The 17,676-nt window shown below is 51.1% G+C and overlaps 1 long non-coding RNA gene across 1 annotated transcript; it reads left to right on the forward strand.

Moving 5' to 3' along the window:
* The first annotated feature begins 6,385 nt into the window (after positions 1 to 6,385).
* On the forward strand, positions 6,386 to 17,428 carry LOC122927689. The gene is made up of 3 exons (XR_006387813.1): positions 6,386 to 6,441; positions 12,303 to 12,305; positions 17,315 to 17,428. It is a non-coding gene; the product is annotated as an uncharacterized LOC122927689 (long non-coding RNA).
* The last annotated feature ends 248 nt before the right edge of the window (positions 17,429 to 17,676 follow it).

Consider the following 17,676-nt stretch of genomic DNA (forward strand, 5'->3'; position numbering starts at 1 on the left):
TTTTTTCACAGATGCACACAACGGTCGTGTGCATGAGGCCTTAACAACAAGTTCTGATCTCAGAAAGATTCTTTCCTATTCTCTCCCTCACAGCAGCAGCATCCTATCCCTATACTAGTAAGAGCAGAGTGACGTGTGGCGCTACGTGACTCCAGCTCGGAAGCTGGGTCAGATGCTGCACTGACCAATCACAGCCATGCCATTAGTAGGTCAGTATATAAGTGTAATAGTTTGTGATGCCAATTGCAGCTTGTGCAGGTACTGTAGCAGGGCCCTTTAAGATGCTATCACTCACATACCAGGTGAGGAATGCCAGAGGGGGATAATGTCTCTGTATAGCAGATATGGTAGTGTCAACGGTGTCTCCTACCTTGGTACGGCTGGACTCCTGGATCCTGGTTCACTTGCAATAAAATGAGTGTTGTTAACCACTTCAGCCCCGCTAGGTGAAACCCCCTTCATGACCAGAGCACTTTTTACACTTCGGCACTACACTCCTTTCACCGTTTATCGCTCGGTCATGCAACTTACCACCCAAATGAATTTTACCTCCTTTTCTTCTCACTAATGGAGCTTTCATTTGGTGGTATTTTATTGCTGCTGACATTTTTACTTTTTTTGTTATTAATCAAAATGTAACGATTTTTTTGCAAAAAAATGAAATTTTTCACTTTCAGCTGTAAAATTTTGTAAAAAAAACGACATCCATGTATAAATTTTTCGCCAAATTTATTGTTCTACATGTCTTTGATAAAAAAAAAATGTTTGGGCAAAAAAAAAAATGGTTTGGGTAAAAGTTATAGCATTTACAAACTATGGTACAAAAATGTGAATTTCCGCTTTTTGAAACAGCTCTGACTTTCTGAGCACCTGTCATGATTCCTGAGGTTCTACAATGCCCAAACAGTAGAAAACCCCCACGGAAAGTAGACACCCTAAGGTATTCGCTGATGGGCATAGTGAGTTCATAGAACTTTTTATTTTTTGTCACAAGTTAGCGGAAAATGATGATGATTTTTATTTTTTTTATTTTTCTTACAAAGTCTCATATTCCACTAACTTGCGACAAAAAATAAAAAATTCTAGGAACTCGCCATGCCCCTCACGGAATACCTTGGGGTGTCTTCTTTCCAAAATGGGGTCACTTGTGGCGTAGTTATACTGCCCTGGCAATTTAGGGGCCCAAATGTGTGAGAAGAACTTTGCAATCAAAATGTGTAAAAAATGACCGGTGAAATCCAAAAGGTGCACTTTGGAATATGTGCCCTTTGCCCACCTTGGCAGCAAAAAAGTGTGACACATCTGGTATCGCCGTACTCAGGAGAAGTTGGGGAATGTGTTTTGGGGTGTCATTTTACATATACCCATGCTGGGTGAGAAAAATATCTTGGTCAAATGCCAACTTTGTATAAAAAAATGGGAAAAGTTGTCTTTTGCCAAGATATTTCCCTCATCCAGCATGGGTATATGTAAAATGACACCCCAAAACACATTCCCCAACTTCTCCTGAGTACGGCGATACCAGATGTGTGACACTTTTTTGCAGCCTAGATGCGCAAAGGGGCCCAAATTCCTTTTAGGAGGGCATTTTTAGACATTTGGATCCCAGACTTCTTCTCACACTTTCGGGCCCCTAAAAAGCCAGGGCAGTATAAATACCCCACATGTGACCCCACTTTGGAAAGAAGACACCCCAAGGTATTCAATGAGGGGCCTGGCGAGTTCCTAGAAATTTTTTATTTTTTGCATAAGTTAGTGGAAATTGATTTTTTTGGTTTTTTTCTCACAGAGTCTCACTTTCCGCTAACTTAGGACAAAAATTTCAATCTTTCATGGACTCAATATGCCCCTCAGCGAATACCTTGGGGTGTCTTCTTTCCGAAATGGGGTCACATGTGGGGTATTTATACTGCCCTGGCTTTTTAGGGGCCCTAAAGCGTGAGAAGAAGTCTGGAATATAAATGTCTAAAAATGTTTACGCATTTGGATTCCGTGAGGGGTATGGTGCGTCCATGTGAGATTTTATTTTTTGACACAAGTTAGTAGAATATGAGACTTAGGCCTCATGCACACGACCGTTGTGTGCATCCGTGGCCGTTGTGCCGTTTTCCGTTTTTTTTCACGGACCCATTGACTTTCAATGGGTCCGTGGAAAAATCGGAAAATGCACCGTTTGGCAGCCGCATCCGTGAGCCGTGTTTCCTGGCCGTGAAAAAAATATGACCTGTCCTATTTTTTTCACGGCCAACGGTTCACGGACCCATTCAAGTCAATGGGTCCGTGAAAGAACACGGATGCACACAAGATTGGCATCCGTGTCCGTGATCCGTGGCCGTAGGTTAGTTTCATACAGACGGATCCGAAGATCCGTCTGCATAAAAGCTTTTTCAGAGCTGAGTTTTCACTTCGTGAAAACTCAGATCCGACAGTATATTCTAACACAGAAGCGTTCCCATGGTGATGGGACGCTTCTAGTTAGAATACACTACAAACTGTGTACAAGACTGCCCCCTGCTGCCTGGCAGCACCCGATCTCTTACAGGGGGATATGATAGTACAATTAACCCCATCATATCCCCCTGTAAGAGATCAGGGCTGCCAGGCAGCAGGGGGCAGACCCCCCCCCTCCCAGTTTGAATATCATTGTGCGGCCCCCCCTCCCTGTTGTTAACTGTTGGTGGCACAGTGTGCGCACCCCCCTCCCTCCCTCCCTCCCTCTATTGTTTTAATACATTGGGGCCAGTGTGCGCGCGCCCCCAACCCCCCCTCCCCCCTCTATTGTTTTAATACATTGGGGCCAGTGTGCGCGCGCCCCCCAACCCCCCTCCCTCCCTCTATTGTTTTAATACATTGGGGCCAGTGTGCGCACCCCCCCCCCCTCCCTCCCTCTATTGTAATCATCATCGGTGGCAGCGGAGTAGAAGATTTTCATACTTACTGGCTGCTGGCTGCTGCGATGTCTGCGTCCGGCCGGGAGCTCCTCCTACTGGTAAGTGACAGGTCTGTGCGGCGCATTGCTGTCACTTACCAGTAGGAGGAGCTCCCGGCCGGACGCAGACATCGCAGCAGCCAGCAGCCAGGTAAGTATGAAAATCTTCTACTCCGCTGCCACCGATGATGATTACAATGGGGGGAGGGAGGGGGGTGGGGGGGTGCGCACACTGGCCCCAATGTATTAAAACAATAGAGGGAGGGAGGGGGGGTTGGGGGGGCGCGCGCACACTGGCCCCAATGTATTAAAACAATAGAGGGAGGGAGGGGGGTTGGGGGGGCGCGCGCACACTGGCCCCAATGTATTAAAACAAGAGAGGGAGGGAGGGGGGGTTGGGGGGCGCGCACACTGGCCCCAATGTATTAAAACAAGAGAGGGAGGGAGGGGGGGTTGGGGGGCGCGCGCACACTGGCCCCAATGTATTAAAACAATAGAGGGAGGGAGGGAGGGGGGTGCGCACACTGGCCACCAACGAGTTAACAACAGGGGAGGGGGGGCCCACTGGCCACCAATGAGTTAAAAACAGGGGGGGGGTCTGCCCCCTGCTGCCTGGCAGCACCTGCCAGGCAGCAGGGGGCAGTCATGTACACAGTTTTTTTGTATATTCTAACCTGAAGCGTCTCCATCACCATGGGAACGCCTCTGTGTTAGAATATACTGTCGGAAATGAGTTTCACGATGTAGCTCATATCCGACAGTATATTCTAACATAGAGGCGTTCCCATGGTGATGGGGACGCTACAAGTTAAAATATACCATCGGATTGGAGAAAACTCCAATCCGATGGTATAACAGAACTCCAGACTTTACATTGAAAGTCAATGGGGACGGATCCGTTTGAAATGGCACCATATTGTGTCAACATCAAACGGATCCGTCCCCATTGACTTGCATTGTAATTCAGGACGGATCCGTTTGGCTCCGCACGGCCAGGCGGACACCAAAATGACTTTTTTTTCATGTCCGTGGATCCTCCAAAAATCAAGGAAGACCCACGGACGGAAAAACGGTCACGGATCACGGACCAACGGAACCCCGTTTTGCGGACCGTGAAAAAAAACGTCTGTGTGCATGAGGCCTTAGTAAGAAAAAACAAAAAAAAAAAAATAAATTCCGCTAACTTGTGCCAAAAAAAATGTCTGAATGGAGCCTTACAGGGGGGGTGATCAATGACAGGGGGGGTGATCAATGACAGGGGGGTAATCACCCATATAGACTCCCGGATCACCCCCCTGTCATTGATCACCCCCCTGGTAAGGCTCCATTCAGACGTCCGTATAATTTTTACGGATCCATGGATCGGATCCGCAAAACACATGCGGACGTCTGAATGGAGCCTTACAGGGGGGTTATCAATGACAGGGGGTGATCAGGGTGATCAGGGTGATCACCCCCCTGTCACTGATCACCCCCCCTGTAAGGCTCCATTCAGACATCCGCATGATTTTTTACGGATCCATGGATACATGGATCGGATCCACAAAAAACATGCGGACGTCTGAATGGAGCCTTACAGGGGGGTTATCAATGACAGGGGGTGATCAGGGTGATCACCCCCCTGTCACTGATCACCCCCCCTGTAAGGCTCCATTCAGACATCCGCATGATTTTTTACGGATCCATGGATACATGGATCGGATCCACAAAAAACATGCGGACGTCTGAATGGAGCCTTACAGGGGGGTTATCAATGACAGGGGGGTGATCAGGGTGATCACCCCCCCTGTAAGGCTCCATTCAGACGTCCGTATGATTTTTTACGGATCCATGGATACATGGATCGGATCCACAAAAAACATGCGGACGTCTGAATGGAGCCTTACAGGGGGGTTATCAATGACGGGGTGATCAGGGTGATCACCCCCCTGTCACTGATCACCCCCCCTGTAAGGCTCCATTCAGACATCCGCATGATTTTTTACGGATCCATGGATACATGGATCGGATCCACAAAAAACATGCGGACGTCTGAATGGAGCCTTACAGGGGGGTGATCAATGACAGGGGGGTGATCAGGGAGTGTATATGGGTGATCACCCGCCTGTCATTGATCACCCCCTGTAAGGCTCCATTCAGACGTCCGCATGTGTTTTGCGGATCCGATCCATGTATCCATGGATCCGTAAAAATCATGCGGACGTCTGAATGGAGCCTTACAGGGGGGTGATCAATGACAGGGGGTGATCAGGGAGTGTATATGGGTGATCACCCCCCTGTAAGGCTCCATTCAGACGTCCGCATGTGTTTTGCGGATCCGATCCATGTATCTATGGATCCGTAAAAATCATGCGGACGTCTGAATGGAGCCTTACAGGGGGGTGATCAATGACAGGGGGGTGATCAATGACAGGGGGGTGATCAAGGAGTGTATATGGGTGATCACCCGCCTGTCATTGATCACCCCCCTGTAAGGCTCCATTTAGACGTCCGTATGCGTTTTGCGGATCCGATCCATGTATCCGTGGATCCGTAAAAATCATACGGACGTCTGAACGGAGCCTGACAGGGGGGTGATCAATGACAGGGCGGTGATCAATGACAGGGGGGTGATCAGGGAGTTTATATGGGGTGATCATGGGTGATCAGGGGTTTATAAGGGGTTAATAAGTGACGGGGGGGGGGGTGTAGTGTAGTGTGGTGTTTGGTGCGACTGTACTGACCTACCTGAGTCCTCTGGTGGTCGATCCTAACAAAAGGGACCACCAGAGGACCAGGTAGGAGGTATATTAGACGCTGTTATGAAAACAGCGTCTAATATACCTGTTAGGGGTTAAAAATTTCGGATCTCCAGCCTGCCAGCGAACGATCGCCGCTGGCATGCTGGAGATCCACTCGCTTACCTTCCGTTCCTGTGAGCGCGCGCGCCTGTGTGCGCGCGTTCACAGGAAATCTCGCGTATCGCGAGATGACGCGTATATGCGTGACTGTGCGCCAGCCTGCCACCTCCGGAACGCACATGTGCGTTAGGCGGTCCGGAGGTGGTTAATAGGAGTTATGGTGAAATAATTGAGATCCAGACAGGAGATACGATCCAACTCGTCTTTACTTAATGGGTGCAGCATAAATCCATATGAGTAACAGCTTTAGTCTTGGGTCCCAGCAGGTATTGGCGATATGTAGCAGGAATTTATATATATATTCTGCTTCTTGTCATATGCCTAGTAGATCTGGCAGGTATCTATCTTCTGCTCTGTCTGTAGTCTGCTTTGTAATGGGCCTGACTAGCTGAGGAGGAATTTGGCTTCTCCTGGACTTGGGATAAATACTCACAGCTTGGCTCACAGGGTATGCTACTTCCTGGAAGCTGGAGATGGCTGCTTCTCTTGTCGACCAGCTGAGGCTGATAGCTCAAGCTGGGAAGATGGATCCTGGCCTCAGCCGAGGCGGGACCCGGGGTTTGGATCCCTGGTTCTGGGAACTCCTACTAACACAACCTACCCCAGCAGGGGGTGGCTGGTACACTGACTACACGTCCCTCTCCTCCTCATGAGACAGGACATGGGAAGGTCCCTCTTCTGCTCACACAGGGGAGCCTACACTGGAATGGACTATTCCAATCTAGATATACTAACTAACCATGAACTGCCTACACATTGCTGCCACCTGCTGGTTTATATGGAAAATTACAGCAATGATATAAAACAGGCATAGAAAATACATATAATGGAAAATGTAGAACAAGATTACACAAGATGATAATACATATACACTTAACATGTTATGAAGCAGGGTGACAGAAGTTTAGTGACATACTTCAGGATGTTACATACCCGCTTACTTTAAGTGAAGCCGTCCTCGGCGTATGCTAAGAGGGGGGAGGAATCAGCTCGGGGTACCCAGTAAATACAAAGTGCTGCGTGAATTTACATAAAATGACATACATGGACAAAACATATAACGGTTTCCTCGAGGTTCCTGCCCGCTAGAGTAAGGTGTCCAACACACAGTTTCCTTCTCTTGGTATAACGAGGTAACCTAATACTGCACAAAGCAAAACCTTTACTGACTGATTTTGTATGTTCTGGATCAGTCTGGACCAAAGAAAGCATGGGGGTGTCTTTACTCCGTAATCCCACCATTATGTAATGGAATGCCCGCAAATAGAAGGGTGCCTTTATCCTGTAGTCCCTTCCCTGCACCATAGCCTGAAGAAATTTGGCTTAAAGCACGATCACTATGATGTCTATGAGGAAGCTAAGTATGGCTCTAAGGCTTGAGGCGCCTTACCTTAGGCAAAAGGCTTAGAAAGGGAGGTATTTATCGTCTCTGTGTCTTCTGGCAATGTCACAGGAGGAGGGCCTTTAATCCCGTGCGCTCCTGGAAATGAGACACCTCATGATGGGAACAATCCTGAACATAAAACAAGCGGGAAGGAGCAGCCTAGGGCTTCTAACGATTCCCGAAGCAGCATGGGTACCTGTAGAAACTACTGGATCTGTCTGAACTTACCACTTGGTCCTACCCTGGGTACCTATGGGTATATATCACTGGGTGTAGGCCATTAGAATTCAACGTCCCTACGATGACAGTCCGTATAAGGGGGGAGAGAATATGAGCTGTAAAAAGGCACACTTTGAGTAAGTTGCTACAATTTTGGTTAAGTGCAATGGTTAAGTGCAATCATGACAATCAGTGCAGAAATCACATTGCGGCACCTATACAGAGAATACACACAATGGGCAGATTATCTTGAACATTACATAATATGTAAACTGGTACAATAGTGCAAAATATTAAATAGCATAAGATGGTATGCAAGCTTTTATGTTGCAATAAAACATTTTTATTTTTATAAGATAGTGCAAATTTATTAATGCAAAATGAGGCTCAACAATAACTTGAGTCCTTTTTCCTGAAAGTGCTTTAAAGTTGCAGAATCCTCTGGAAACTGATAAAAGTTTCTTCCAATCCACAGGGCAAAGGAGTAAATCCAAAGGGTTAAAATGTCATAAGAGCAGCAAAGGCTATCAAGTAACCTGAGAAAGTGGATAAAACACTGAACTTGGACATGAGGCGGTTAAGTGCTGATGGGGGGAGTCCTAACTGAGCATGACCATCTGGGTGAGGACAAAAACTGGCAACCTGAAACAAAACGGTTAAAATAGCACACAAAAGGCCAAACAGGTCCTCACCCTTCAGATAGCAGTCCATGGAGTGGCTCACAAAATGTCACTGATGTTTTTTCTGTTAGGGGACACCTTACAGGTAGGTGTCCAGCTCCTCATCGCTGCTGGAGCTGCTAAAATGCATAAAAGAGGATGTTCCAGCCTCTGTTGGTAGCTTAGGGTGGCGTTAGTAGTGGTGCGCCACTGTCCTCTATCGGTGGCTGTAGGGATTGGCTGTGCTGACAGCCTGGGAAATGCTGCAGTGACACGCTGTAGCCCGGGATCCACAGCCGGTGCAGGAAGGGGCAGAATTTCTGGCTGCAGGGGCTCAGGAAGAGCTGCAACATCTGCCTGAAGCTTCTTCCAGGGAAGCATGTACGGTGGCAGAAAGCATGGCTGGACCTTAGGGTTGAAGGTTAATACGCTATTGTTTATCTGTCCCACTCTCAGGGTTGGCGGTGGTGACAGGTCTGGAATTAAAGGTGCAGGTTGTGCTTTCTCTTTAAACAGTAGACGGCCATCCGGGGCTTCCTGAAGGCATCTGGTCCTGCCCGCAGAGCCTGGATCCTCCTGCCAGGTCTCTGGGGTGACGGCAGGGGAGAGTGGCTTATGTAATCAGGTGACTCCAGCGGCAAAGAGTCCTTGCATGGACCGCATGGGGGTGTATTCCACCTGGTCCCCCAAATAAAGGTTGTGCCTTTCTTGAGGCAGATAGTGCCGTTTCACTGAGCGGCGGCCCACAAAGACTTTAGTGCCCGAGTAGTTGTCCTGCAGGAACCCTACACCCCTCTCCACAGAGAACCACAATACAGTCCCTTTTCTCCTGGTAAGTTTAGGGTCTTCTGACTGGGGGTGGTCAATCACCTGCTTCACCCACTCTTCGACCGCGGATTTATATTCCCAGGCGGTCTGGGCATAGGCCGTGATTTCATGGGGTACCTCAGGGTTAAGGTTCCGCAGTTTCTCATAGCTGGGCGGCGGAGTGGAATCACCAGCCGCTTCCGCCGCAGCACAAGGTGGTATTGGCGTCGCAAGCCTAAGGCTGATGGCAGGTGCTGGGGTTTCTGGACGTGGCGGAGGGACGGACAGGGACCGGGCCTGGGCCTCAAGGAGTGCGGCAGCTCCTACCTGTTGTCGCAGCCGGTCCGGTGTCTCCTGGTCACGATCTGGAGGCGCCATTTTCATCTGCGCCACAGATTGGGTGCTGGCTGAGGTCGTGACGTCAGCAACGCCCGCCGCGGGTGCTGATTCAACGTCGATCTCCATTCCGGCAGGCACGTCTTCTTCCGCGGGGGCACTGGACAAGGCGGAGGGATCCAAGGCCTCCAGGAACACGATCAGGTCCGGGCTCTTGGAAGCAGGAACCGGGACTTCATCAGCGGCCTTTTCTGTGACCTCCGGGATACTACTCAAGGTAGGCGGTGAAGCTTTCTTGCCTAGGGAGGAATCCACGGCCTCCGGCATGGTAGCGAATACCGAGGGCCCAGTATTCTTTACAATCTGGGAGACTAGTGCAGGCCGGAATCAGGGCTGCAAGGCTGGATGGAGGCCTGGCATGACTGGGGCTTGGAGGGAGAGGATTCAGGGTTACAAAGGGTTAAGGAGGAAGGATAGTGACGTAAGGGATGGAGGTGTGGCTAAGGGGTTAAAAGGGTTAGCAGGGGCGGGAAAAGGGGCCATTTTGTGAGGACAGCAGTATGGCAGCAGCCCGTGTCTGAGCTGCTGCAGTACCTCTTTTGGTGTTCCTGTCCCACGATGTCCGAGGTGGAAGCGCTCCTGGCACAGCTCCTTGCGGCAGCAGAGAGCAGGGGATCTGGATGGCTGCAGGCTACCGTTCAAGGTCTGCTCCCGGGGTCTGGGGAGGCTACTGCTTCAGCTCTCCCCTCCAGCCGGCCGCGGAGAACAAGGCCTCCGGCGCGCCTAAGTCCAGAAGTGACCTCGAGGGTCCGGCGCCAGTTAAGGAGCCCCTCTGTGGCCCCTCCAGCACGCGCTGCGGTGAGTACCAGTTCTTCCAGGCAGTCGCGTGCTGGGAGGAATCCTGTGGTACGGCGTGACCCTAGGAGGGGGATGCGGGACCTCCCCCTCTCCTCTGAAGCAGGCAGCGTGGTATCCGGAGCTGGTTCGGCAGGGGGATCGGGCCCTGGTCACTCTGCCCGGCGTGTGACAGGAAGGCAGACTGCATCTGCTGGTTGGCGGGGTCCTGTGTGTGGCCCTCAGCTGGTTTCCTTACCAGAGCAGCGCAGCGCTGGCTTCAGGCGACTCTAGATGATGAAGGAAGGGTGACATCTGGTGGCAGAGCTGCAGATCTGCAGGCTCTTGGAGCTCCAAGCGGGACGAGGGTGACATCTGGTGGCGAGGCTGAGGTACTGCAGGCCTTGGGATCTACAAGTGCTGTGAGGGAGACATCTAGTGGCGCAGCTGCAGGTTTGCAGGCTGCAGGGTCTGCAGATTCCAGAGATGTTACAGAACAGATGCGGGCGTCTGGACGGGAGTTCGTCGCCAGTCAAGTTTCGGTGCCTCACGTTCCGGCTGGTGGAGTCACAGCGTCCACGCAGCCAGGTGAGATAAGCGGGGATTCCTCTTTAGTGGTTGCTAATAGTGGGGGAGCCTCGGGGGTGGTGGGAGTCTCCGGGGTGTCCGTTTCCGGTGGGTTGGGGGAGTTGTTGTTGGGGTTGCGTGATTTGGTGACGGGGTTGGTAGGTACGGGGATGGTGGCGGGGTCCCCTTTGACGGCATGGGGGGTGCAACGTCCGGGATTGCTGGGTGCGAATGCGACCGGGGGTCTTGGTGGGGCGGGTGCTGGGGAGGTCAATTCAGGCGCTGGAGGTGGGGTTGGGGCGGCGCACCAGGGAGTGGCGGATAAGGAGGGCGATAAAGTAAGGGACGGGGCCAAGGAGAAGGATGGTGAGGAGCCGCGTTTGGATGACGCGGAGAAAGGGGAGGTTTATGTGTGCTTTGAGGGGCCGCTGGGGGCGCACTTGAAGCAGAAGGTTAGGGAAAGAATTTGGAAAGGGGAGTACGTGGATTTATTTTTGCAGCTTCCCCTGGAGCGCTTAAATTTGGACCGGGATAGGCGGGATGATAGGAAAAAGGAGGAAGAGGATAAGCGGCGTTCTCGTTTGATTCTGCAGACTTTTTCAAACTGGTTACAGGCTTTTGTGATCTTAGCCAGTGTTATCGGGGAGAAGGCGCCAGACAATTGTTCAGCACTTTTCTGTTATCTGGATGCAATAGGCGAGGCATACCGAGTATATGGGGGTTTGGGGTGGTTGAGGCATGACGAGCAGTTCAGGCAGCGGAAGGCGGTCCGGCCTAGTATGCGCTGGGACCATAAAGACATTGGCCTGTGGATGCAGGTTATGACTCTGGCCAGGGCTGGGCAGCCCTTTTCGGGGGGCGCCGGGGGTTCGGGGCAATCAGGGCGCTCGGCCATTAGAATTCAGTTAAGGGACTCTGTTTTTCATTCAATGAGGGGGGATGCAAGTACGGGGAGAAGTGCAAGTTCAAGCACGAGTGTTCCTTTTGCGGTGGAAACCACGGAGCGCAGCGGTGCTTCAGGGGGCGCAGGGGTAAGAGTGGGGGTGATGCGGCTGGAAAAGGGGCGGACGCCAATACGGGTAGCCGAGATGGAGCGTTTTCTAAATGAATACCCTGATGTGGAGGCGGCGGAATTTTTGCTTGCTGGTTTTCGGGAGGGTTTTCGGATTCCGTATGTTGAAGGGTTTGGGGGGTCGGGGGGAAAAAATTTGCGTTCTGCGACAGAACTTCCTGGAGTGGTGACAGAGAAACTGCGCAAAGAGGTGGAGTTAGGTCGCATGGCAGGGCCCTTTCGGGAATTGCCGATGCAGGATTTGCGGGTGTCTCCGTTGGGGGTGCTACCTAAGAGGAAGCAGAATAAATTCCGCCTTATACATCACCTTTCTTTCCCAAAAAGGAATTCAGTTAACGATGGGATCGCGTCGGAATTGTGTTCGGTTGTATATACGTCGTTTGATGAGGCGGTTCGTTGGGTCCGGTTGTATGGGCAGGGGGCGCTGTTGGCCAAGGTTGATATTGAGGCGGCATTTCGTCTTTTGCCGGTGCACCCGGAGTGTCAGCACTTGTTGGGGTGTTTCTGGGATGGGGGATATTTTGTTGACCAGTGTTTGCCGATGGGTTGTTCGGTTTCGTCCGCTTATTTTGAAAAGTTCACTACTTTTTTGGAGTGGGTGGTACGCGAGCGGTCAGGTTGGGGTTCTATCATTCATTATTTGGATGATTTTTTGTTTATCGGGCCGCAATGTTCTAATGGCTGCTCGGTGATGTTGCATTCTTTTGAAGCCATGTCTCGGCTTTTCGGTGTTCCTTTGGCGTCTGCAAAGATGGAGGGCCCGACAACGCGATTGAATTTTTTGGGGATAGTCATTGACACAGTGGCTATGGAATGCAGGTTGCCTGAGGATAAACTTGTGGATTTGCGGCGGGAGGTGTCTGTGGCTTGCGGAAAACGGAAAATGCGGCTCCGCGAGTTGCAGTCCCTATTGGGCAAGCTTAATTTTGCGTGTCGTATAATGCCCATGTGGTGAATTTTTTGTAGGAAATTGGCTAGGGCAACGGCGGGAGTGCGGTCTCCCCACCATTTTGTTCGGGTTACCCGTGAGTTGCAGGATGACTTGACGGTGTGGGCGTCTTTTTTGGAAACGTACAATGGGCGGTCCTTGTGGATGGCGGATGGAGTGGCGGTGTCCATTTGGGGTGGAATCTTTCGGGATCGGAAGGTATGTTTTCATTGCGATAATATGGGGGTGGTTGAGGCCATTAATCGCAATTCAGCTTCGTTGCCACCGGTTGTGCGGTTGCTTCAGTATTTAACGTTGGGTTGCCTTAAACACGTGGGTGGTGGCGTCTCATGTACCGGGGGTTAGTAACTCAATTGCGGATGCTTTGTCTCATTTCCAGTGGGATCGTTTTCGCGCATTGGCACCGGAGGCGGAGACGGAGGGGACCAGCTTTCCGCCGGAAATGTGGAATCTGCCATTCGGTCGGTTGAGGATCTGGTGAGGGGTTCTTTGGCGGCAGGAACCTGGGGGAGGCCTAGAGGCGGCGGTTGCAGGGTTGTGGGTTGGAGGATAGCGCGTTGATGTTGCTTTGGGTGGGGCACTGTCAGGAGGAGGGGTGGTCGTAGTCCAGGGTGGTTAAGTTTATGGCGGGTGTGGCCTTTGGTTGTCGGAGCCGGGGGGTGGTGGATGTGTCGAAGTCTTTTTGGGTTGCGCAAGCTTTACGTGGTTGGAGGAGGCGTGCATCCGAGGTGGATAGTCGCCGTCCGATTTCTTTTACTTTGTTAGTGGATCTGTTGGGTCAGTTGGAAGGGGTTTGTATTTCGGAAGGGGAGGTTGGGCTGTTTAGGTTGGCTTTTTCGCTCACCTTTTTTGGGGCCTTGAGGATCGGAGAGTTGGTTAGTCCAAGTAGGGGACGAGCGGGAGGCCTTTGTGGGCAGGATGTGGAATTATTTGATGACCGTTTGGAATTCTGCATTAGACGGTCCAAAACGGACCAGCTGGGTCGGGGTTGTCGGGTAGTGTTGTTCCCAGTAGAGGGTTCGGTCGCGTGCCCGGTTCGATGCCTCAGGGAATTTTGGGGACGGGATGGGACAGGGGGAGCGGGCCCTTTATTAGTTCATGGGGACGGGTCTTATCTTTCTTGTTTCCAGTTTATAGCGGTTCTGCGATCATGCTTGTCGGGCTTGGGTAAGGATCCCTCTTTGTATGGGGGACATTCTTTTCGGATCGGGGCGGCCACGTAGGCTGCCAGGAGGGGGTTAGGCGATGACGTTATTCGGCGTATTGGCTGTTGGGAGTCTATTCGATTTCGGTCATATGTGAGGCCCGCATGGTTATGAGGAACTTGCGGGGGGGGGGGGGGGGCTGGGGGCAGATGGCAGTGTTTGGTTGACGTTTTCTTTGTCTCTTATAGGTGTTCCACTGTGCTTGGTTTGGATTATGGGGCACTCCTACGTGTTCTGGGGAGCGTTGCGAGCGGCAGTCAGGCCGGACGGGCGGCAGTTGTCGATTTTGAGAGAGGTGGCGGTGATTCGTTGGATTGGGATGCGAGGGATGCTGTGGAGTCGGGTTCTTCCTGAATTTTACAGATTTGCACGGTTGGATAGGCCTCCTGGTGTTTTGGTGTTACATGTCGGGGGGAATGATTTGGGGGCTCGCCCCTTCAGGGAGTTAGCGAGGGACATTAAGTTTGACTTGCTACGTTTGTGGGCGCAATATCCGCGACTGGTGACGGTTTGGTCGGATATGGTGCCGCGCCAGCATTGGAGAGAGGCGACGTCTGTGGAGCGGCTGAATAAGGCGCGAATCAAGGTTAACAGGGCAGTTGGTAGGTTTGTGGCACGTAACGGTGGCATTGTTGTTCGGCATAGGGAGCTGGAGTCCGGTGTGGGGGCGTTTTGGAGGAGCGATGGGGTGCACTTGAACGGGGTGGGGATTGATCAATGGTGTTCCGATTTGCAGGACGGCATTGAATTAGCGCTGCGGGTGTGGCAGGACACAAGTAGGTGAGGTGTTTACCTTCTTGAGTCGTGGGCGGTGGGGGGTCCTTGGAGTTGGTGGTTATGGTGGCTCTGGCGTGGTGGGTAGGGAGCCAAAGGAGGCTCTGGGCTCCCCAGGTACTGGTTTAAGGTGTGATATGGCGTGTAGCGGCCCAAGTTGGTTGCCCTTGGTTACCGGTTCCTGCCTCTGAGCTGGCGTTCATCGGCTAGAGGTAATTTAACTGAGGGCGAGGCCAGTTATCCGTCATTTATGGGGCTTCAAGGACCCTCCCCGTGTTGGCATTCATGGGTTCTTGGTAAGGTTTTAGGGCAGGGCCTTCAGGTGGGAAGGCCAAGGGTTAAGTTATGTATTTATGATATTTATTTGACTTTATGTTATTAATAAAAGGCTGCTGTGGCCATATAATCCACTTGCTGAGTCTGTCATTATTGGGAGGGGGAGTGGAGTTTAAGAGGTAAGCGACTCGACAATACGCCGGTCAAGTGCAGGCCGGAATCAGGGCTGCAAGGCTGGATGGAGGCCTGGCATGACTGGGGCTTGGAGGGAGAGGATTCGGGGTTACAAAGGGTTAAGGAGGAAGGATAGTGACGTAAGGGATGGAGGTGTGGCTAAGGGGTTAAAAGGGTTAGCAGGGGCGGGAAAAGGGGCCATTTTGTGAGGACAGCAGTGTGGCAGCAGCCCCCTCCCACCCACCCAATTTTTGTTGTTATTTTTGGCTGCTATTTGCCTGGGGTTAGGTTGGGGTCCTCGAGTGTCGCTTAGTGTTGGGGTTAGGCCGGGGGGTTGCGAGTGGATTACGGATGGTCCGGCAGTGATTGGAGGGTAAGCTTTGTCATAGCGGCCTGGGGCGGTGGGGGGTCCTTGGAGTTGGTGGTTATGGTGGCTCTGGCGTGGTGGGGACAGCAGTGTGGCAGCAGCCCCCTCCCACCCACCCAATTTTTGTTGTTATTTTTGGCTGCTATTTGCCTGGGGTTAGGTTGGGGTCCTCGAGTGTTGCTTAGTGTTGGGGTTAGGCCGGGGGGTTGCGAGTGGATTACGGATGGTCCGGCAGTGATTGGAGGGTAAGCTTTGTCATAGCGGCCTGGGGCGGTGGGGGGTCCTTGGAGTTGGTGGTTATGGTGGCTCTGGCGTTGTGGGGAGGGAGCCAAAGGAGGCTCTGGACTCCCCAGGTACGGCCCAAGTTGGTTGCCCTTGGTTACCGGTTCCTGCCTCTGAGCTGGCGTTCATCGGCTAGAGGTAATTTAACTGAGGGCGAGGCCAGTTATCCGTCATTTATGGGGCTTCAAGGACCCTCCCCGTGTTGGCATTCATGGGTTCTTGGTAAGGATTTAGGGCGGGGCCTTTAGGTGGGAAGGCCAAGGGTTAAGTTATGTATTTATGATATTTATTTGTATTTATGTTATTAATAAAAGGCTGCTGTGGCCATATAATCCACTTGCTGAGTCTGTCATTATTGGGAGGGGGAGTGGAGTTTAAGAGGTAAGCGACTCGACAATACGCCGGTCATGTATCTCTGGGGTGCGATCCTCATATACAGGCTCACCTCTGATCGCCATCTGGTTCCACCGTGGCTGAGGGAACACCATCTTCACAACCTCCTCAATCCAACAGGGTGCCAGTTCTAAGGGTGCTGCGCAGAGGGTGGAGTCTTTATCACCTCTGTCCACAATAGAAAGTTCACTGGGGGCAGTCTCTCTTTTTCCCGCTCCTGAAGGGGCATATTCGATATATTCGCGCCTTTGAGGGGGAGTTGCTAAATTTTCCCGCTTCTAGGGGGCGTATTCGTCACTTTCGCGCTCTTGAGAGGGCGTTCTCATCTTTTCCTGCCTCCGACAAGCATGGAAAGGCGGCGCCATTTTTGGAATATGGCAAATTAGTTTTTTAAGTATTCGTGGACACCGCATTGCGATTCTTTACACAGAAACCAGGTAATAAAGTCACTTTTCTGGGTTTTTTACACAAGCGGCAGCGCTTATTATTATACTGTAAAACATGCGATTTAAGTCCGTTTTTGTGCACAATTAGATCCGGTTCTGTTGTTAGTGATGTACACACAATTCAATCCGATCCTGTCCGTGATGCCACTTTAATGCAATGAGCAGGACACCGATACAGTGGGTCAGCTATGCAGTGGGTCAGTATATAAGTGTAATAGTTTGTGACGCCAATTGCAGCTTGCGCAGGTACTGTAGCAAGGACCTTTAAGATGTTATCACTCACGTACAAGGTGAGGAATGCCAGAGGGGGATAATGGCTCTGTATAGCAGATATGGTAGTGTCAACGGTGTCTCCTGGATCCTGGCTCACTTGCAATAAAATGAGTGTTGTTAATAGGAGTTTTGGTGGAATAATTGAGATCCAGACAGGAGATACGATCCAACTTGTCTTTACTTAATGGGTGCAGCATAAATCCATATGAGTAAGAGCTTTAGTCTTGGGTCCCAGCAGGTATTGGCGATATGTGGCAGGAATTTATATATATATTCTGCTTCTTGTCATACGTCTAGTAGATCTGGCAGGTATCTATCTTCGCTCTGTCTGTAGTCTGCTTTGTAATGGGCCTGACTAGCTGAGGAGGAATTTGGCTTCTCCTGGACTTGGAATAAATACTCACAGCTTGGCTCACAGGGTTTGCTTCTTCCTGGAGGCTGGAGATGGTTGCTTCTCTTGTCGACCAGCTGGTACACTGACTACACTTCCTTCTCCTTCTCATGAGACAGGACATGGGAAGGTCCCACTTCTGCTCACACAGGGGAGCCTAGACTGGAATGGACTATTCCAGTCTAGATATAGTTAATAACTATAAACTGCCTACACATTGCTGCCACCTGCTGTTGCACATGGAAAATTACAGCAATAATATAAAACAGGCATAGAAAATACATATAATGGAAAATGTAGAGCAAGACTACACAAGATGATAATACATATACACTTAACATGTTATGAAGCAGGGTGACAGAAGTTTAGTGACATACTTCAGGATGTTACATATACAACACACAAACTGGCAAAGATGTGACAAATGCACTAAGAGAAC

The sequence above is a fragment of the Bufo gargarizans genome, chromosome 2 (assembly GCF_014858855.1).
Source record: "Bufo gargarizans isolate SCDJY-AF-19 chromosome 2, ASM1485885v1, whole genome shotgun sequence".
Classification (NCBI taxonomy): domain Eukaryota; kingdom Metazoa; phylum Chordata; class Amphibia; order Anura; family Bufonidae; genus Bufo; species Bufo gargarizans.